This window comes from Camelina sativa, chromosome 19 (genome assembly GCF_030686135.1).
Source record: "Camelina sativa cultivar CO46 ecotype springtype chromosome 19, ASM3068613v1".
NCBI lineage: Eukaryota > Viridiplantae > Streptophyta > Magnoliopsida > Brassicales > Brassicaceae > Camelina > Camelina sativa.
Genome location: NC_141898.1, coordinates 22,780,411 through 22,786,988, shown reverse-complemented (window position 1 = coordinate 22,786,988; position 6,578 = coordinate 22,780,411).

Sequence of the window (6,578 nt, the reverse complement as noted above, 5' to 3'; positions counted from 1 at the left end):
ATATTATACAAATATCCTCGTGGCAATATTTCATATAATAATCTTTAACAAAAAAAGGATCATATAATAATCCTTGATATGATTAGATTTATAATTAGGCCGTCGGTACAAGTTGGTAGATGCATGTCTTTTTCATATTATAAACGCCTAAATTAATTAATAACCAAAAGACGGATTCTTTTAAGCAAGGAGAGACAAAGAAAGTTATGCGCTTTAAGACCATCTCCATCGGTATAAATAGAGAAGTTGGTATGGCTCTCTCGTTGAGCGACGATGATGGCGATTTTGGTCTTTCACACAGTTTCGTTTTTCCGGCCAATTTCTCCGTTAATTTCTCCATTTTGGAATGTGTTTCCGATCGGTAGACATGGATTTTTTTCCCCCATGGACTGTTGACGGTTTTTGTCTGTCAATTTTAATTGACAGTTATTTGTTTCCCTGTCTTTCGGGAGTTAACCATCTTGCAAAACCGCCATGGCTAGGGATATATAAATCTGATTTTGGTACTCATCTTCTCTACTTCTACACCACCCTCCCTACAGCCTCATAAGAAGAAGTTACGATGAGTGATTTCCTTCGCAAATCTGTGCAAGACCTCGATCTTGGAATCGATGATGTTCCAGTAATGATACCACCGGAGTTCTGTTCCCAGGCAGCGTCGATTAATCGCTTATCCATTGTGGTGACTACTGCAAATCCTAGAAAGCAGAATTTAAGGGCTTTAATTCGTCAAATGCCATGAGTCTGGGGAATGGCAGATTCGTGTGTGGGGCGAATATTAGAAGGAGGTAAAGCCCAATTTCGTTTCCAGAATGAAGAATCGATGAACTTGGTCCTCCGACGAGGCCCCTGGTCTTTTAATGACTGGATGATTTCAACTCACCGATGGTACCCAAATATCAGTGAGGCTGAAATGAAATTCATCCCTTTTTGGGTCCAAATTCAAGGTATCCCCATACTTTATTTGACTAATGCTATGGTTCGGGGTGTAGGTAACCGTTTAGGACATGTGGTTGAAGTTGATTACGATGAGAATGTTAATCAAGTTGGGGCTGTTAGGGTACGGATCAACTAGAATTTAGATAATCCTTTAAGGTTTCAACGAGCATATCAGTTTGTGGCTGGAGAGAACTCTATTGTTAAATTCCGCTATGAGCGACTCCGCAATTTTTGTACCAATTGTGGTTCATTGAAGCATGATGCAAAGGAATGCGCGGCTTGAACTTTGATAATGGAGATCCAGACTCTTCTGATGATGAAGGAAATGATGGGGACAATCTTAACATGAACATGATGATGTCTCTCTCCCATCAGTGGACCCTGCAACCTTGATACCAGGACTCCAGCGACAAACATCAAACACACCACCAACACAGCCTCAGGGTACAACGACCAATAAAAGTCTTCCTAGCGTGTTTGAAGACACTGAACTCACAACAGAAAGAATCAGATACCTTCACGCCAAACATGTAGGGAAGGCTGATACTAGGATTTTTGTATGTCTATCCTAACAGGTTCAATTAACCTTATGCAGTTGTAATACTTAAGGTGTCAATCCAGTTGAGAATCTTTACTATCACTCAAGATGCAATCAAGAAGTCACAAGTTAAGCCAATTCAAAAAGAGTGTTTTTTTTCTAACAATCCTAGAATGGGAAAGATACAAAACGGAAATTGAATCACAGAACTAGAAACGAAAATGCATGACAAGAAGCAAAAATGTATAAAAACATAAACGAGTCTAAGCATGAACTAAAAAGGCAAGAAACGAAACAGTCTCAGAAATGTAATAAAAATCAGAAAGAAAGAGGTCCTAAGGATGGGAGTAATTGATGTCGGTGAAGTCTCCTAGTCTACAGAGTGTTTAACATGCCACAAGCAAACTATCCCTAGACAATGAACATCACGACTTAGCTAATCCAATCTCTTGGCAAAAGCTACTCAGACTCAACCACTTCCATACCTAGCTCTCGCTAGAGAAACATGGTCGAGCAGGCATGACAAACAAGTTCATTCACGTCAACAAACATCCTAGACAACTAATCTCTTAGTCTAGGAACGTAAGTCTCTGGCACTAGTTGGTCAGACATTTCATCGAACACCTTTTGGGTGCGGAAATGTCTAAAACCTAGTTCCAATTGATCAAAGAGAAACAAGTATTTCTAACTCTAGTCCAGAAAGGAATCATACAAATCAAAGCTTAAACACTCTACATCCTAAGATCTTCCACCTAATTTATCCCATCCTCAAGAACTACTACACTACTCAGATCCGAAAATCATCATCAAGGATGCAAACATAGAAAACATTGAAACAAGCATTATTAGGTAGATAAAAATAAGATGAACAACTTGTTGAAGAAATCAAATGAAAATACTGAATAAACTCAAAGGTCTCGGATTACAAGTCTCAGAACGTTTTTCGGTGGCTAGGTTAACCTTAAGGAAAAGAAACAATACGGGATAAAAGATAAGATGTCCCCCGGGACAAAGACTTAACAAAATGTATTAATAGTTAAAAAAACGTGTGAATCCCTAAAACTTAAAACGACAAGATAGAACGTTAGTTTGGGAATCTCCTGAAGCGTGTAAGATGGAGCACCTTCCTGACATGCACGATTTGGTCGATGTGCAACCAGTGGCTCGATTGGTGATTCGAGAATGGTTTGAGTGATGTGTTCCCGACTGGTGACATGAGAATGACTCGGGTGATGCGTTCCCGACTGGTGACCTGGGAGTGGCTCGGGTGATGCATTCCCGACTGGTGACCTGAGAATGGCTCGGGTGATGCATTCCCGAATGGTGACCTGAGAATGGTTTGGATGATGCGCTCCCGACTGGTGACCTGAGAATGGCTCGTGTGATGCGTTCCTGACTGGTGACCTGAGAATGGCTCGATTGAGTGTTCCCGAATGGGTACTTGAGAGTGGCTCGATTGAGTGGCTAAGAGTGGCTCGATTGCGTGTCTGAGAGTCTGCGTTTCCGACGTCTCCTAGACACCTGAAATACTCCGAAATGCACAATGTATGCAAGGATGATGCAAAAACTTCCTAAACATGCAAAGTGTATAAAAAAAGGTTCTAAAATGATGCAAACGACTAGTTATCCTAGCTAAATGTATGAAAAATGCATGCTAAGGAGATGCAAAATATAGACATATCAAAGGCGCAGAATGTCTTCAGTGATACTAACATATTGGAAGCAAAGTCTGGTAATGCACAAACGGAGTTCATGTTCCTAAAGAGAAAGCGGGTGAGGTTTGAAACAGATTTTAACAAAGCAGAAGCAGCGGAGGAGTGGGCAGTCCTGAGCAAACTCCGAAATAAGGGCAAGATTCAAGAGTCTGAAGGTTCCTGTTCCGCAACAAATGCTCTTTACGGAGGCGCGGGGGGTCCGGTACCCCCATATACAATATGAAGATCGTCTCCTGGAACTGTCAGGGCCTTGGTGCGCCACTGACTCAAATCCCGCCTTTCTCGTTTATGCCGTATAACTAAGTGTTCTGTTCTTTTTCTTATAGAAACTCTAAATAAGGCTTGTAACCTAGGTTTTAAAAACGTAATAATGCAGCCCCCACAAGGCCGAAGCGGTGGTTTGGCCTTGATGTGGAAGGATAATGTGAGTTTGTCCACTCTTTTTCAGGACGAACGCCTTATCGATGTACATATGACTTATAAGGATACTAGTTATTATTTGTCTTGTGTGTACGGTCACCCAAAACAGGGTGAGAGATACAAACTGTGGGATCATTTGACTACCATCTCTCATACATGTACAAGGACTTGGATGCTTATAGGCGATTTCAATGAAATCTTATCAAACGATGAAAAGATTGGAGGGCCTCCACGGGATGCTTGGACTTTCACAAACTTCAGAAACATGTTTGCTAATTGTCTTTTAAAGGATATCAAGACGAAAGGGGATCGTTTCTCATGGGTGGGAAAACGGTATACACATACAGTTACATGCTGTTTGGATAGAGCTCTAATAAACTCAATGTGGACAACAACCTTCCCAAAATCTGAGGGAGAATTTATGGAGTTCACAGGTTCGGACCATAAACCACTTTTGGTGGTGCTAGACAATACACCACCAACACGGAGCAAATCATTCCGTTTTGATAAACGGCTCCTAGATATTCAAAATTTTAAAGAGGTAGTTCGAGAGGGATGGAACCTCCATTCGCATTTGTTGAATATTTCAATCACGGATCAAGTTACAACAAGTAGACAAGCCCTTGCTAAATTACGCCATACCACATCTATGAACTCTGAATTGCGCCATCAAACTGTACCAAGCTCTTCTCAATAAAGGCATGGCGAGTACGAATTCTATAGAGAGACGTCACATACCACAACTACAGAGAGATCTCACCAAAGCATATAATGACGAAGAAACATATTGGAAACAAAAGAGCCGCAACCAATGGATGACTACAGGGGACCGTAACACTTCTTTCTTCCATGCTAGTACCAAAACTAGATTTGCGAAAAATGGAATAACTCAAATCAGTGATAAAGATGGACTAAGCTACAGTGGGGATACAGAGATAGGAAACCATGCTCAAATTTTTTTTAAGGAGGTCTATACAAGTAACAACCGTGTGGTCTCTGTCTCAGACTTTGCAGATTACAAAGCTACGGTGACTAATGAAATTAATGATGATCTCACAAGATACTTTGGTGACGATGAGATATATAAAGCTCAGAGCCAGATAGGTGATGACAAGGCCCCATGACCAGATGGATTTAAAGCAAGATTCTACAAGCATTGTTGGGACATAGTAGGTCCGGATATTGTTAAAGAGGTCAAGCTCTATTTCGAAACAACATGCATGAATCCCTCGTTAAACCACACAAACATATGTATGATACCAAATGTGACAAGTCTAGAAACATTATTAGATTATCGACTGATTGCATTATGCAACGTCCTTTACAAGATCATTTCGAAGTGATTAGTAAATCGATTGAAATGTCATCTAGATGGTATTGTATCGGATTCTCAAGCGTCTTTTAGCCCAGGGAGGGAGATCAATGACAATGTGATGATTGCACATGAACTCATGCACTCCTTGAAAGTACAGAAGAGAGTTTCTAAATCCTATATGGCAGTCAAGACGGATGTTAGTAAGGCATATGATCGAGTCGAGTGGAACTTTCTTGAAACAACAATGAGACTTTTTGGATTTTGTGACAAATGGGTTCAATGGATTATGGGCGCAGTAAAGTCTGTGCATTACTCGGTGTTGATAAATGGCTCACCACATGGATTAATAACACCACAGCGAGGGATACGACAGGGTGACCCTTTATCCCCATACCTCTTTATCCTATGTGTGGATATACTTAGTCATCTAATAAGATCTCGAGTAATAGATGGAGATATTCGCGGTATTAAGATTGGCAATGAGGTTCCTGCTATCACACATCTTCAGTTCACTGATGATTTTCTGTTTTTCTGCCAAGCTAACGTTCGAAACTGTCAAGCTCTCAAGGATGTCTTCGATGTGTATGAATACTATTCTGGACAACAAATCAATATGACCAAGTCAATGATAACCTTCGGTTTGAGAGTTTATGGTTCGACACTGAATAGACTAAAGACTATTCTAATGATTCCTAATCATGGAGGAGGAGGCAAATATTTAGGCTTACCTGAACAGTTTGGGCGAAAAAAAGCCGAAATGTTTCAATACATTATCGAAAGAGTAAAGGCTCGTACATCAAACTGGAGCGCTAAGCGGTTAACACCTGCAGGCAAGGAGATCATGTTGAAATATGTGGCTCTGGCTATGCCTGTTTATGCAATGTCTTGCTTCCAACTGCCTATGAGTGTCATTGATGAGATTGACTCCATATTAATGAATTTTTGGTGGGAGAAAGGACCAAAAAAACGAGGTATTCGTTGGGTGGTATGGAAAAGATTACAATACACAAAAAAAGAAGGGGGACTTGGTTTTCGTGACCTTGAAAAATTTAACGATGCACTCTTGGCAAAACAAGCATGGCGCTTAATACAACATCCAAATACCCTGTTTGCTAGACTTATGAAAGCTCGCTATTTCAAAGAAGACAACATATTAGACGCTAAACAGAAGAAAAATCAATCTTATGGATGGTCATCTCTGCTAGTTGGCATCAATGTTTTAAAGAAGGGGTCACAATATTTGGTAGGAAATGGGGAATCTATAAACATAACAAAAGATAATGTGATTGGATCCCATCCACCACGACCTTTGGAACTGAGCACCTCGGAGGTAGTTACTGATACGAAACTTAACACCCTAATTTCAAGGAATGGCTCTCATAGATATTGGAACAACGACCGAATTTAGGATTTAATTCATCCTCGAGACCATGAATTCCTATACTCAATCCATTTGCCGATTAGAAATTTGGAAGACAAACTAATATGACATTATACACCAGACGGTGTTTATACAATTCGATCAGGGTATTGGTTCTTCACACATGATCCTTCTAATTTTTTTCAAAGACCTCCGGCTCCGCATGGTTCAACGGAACTAAAAACAAAGATTTGGCGCCTTCCGGTTCTACCGAAGATTAAGCACTTTCTA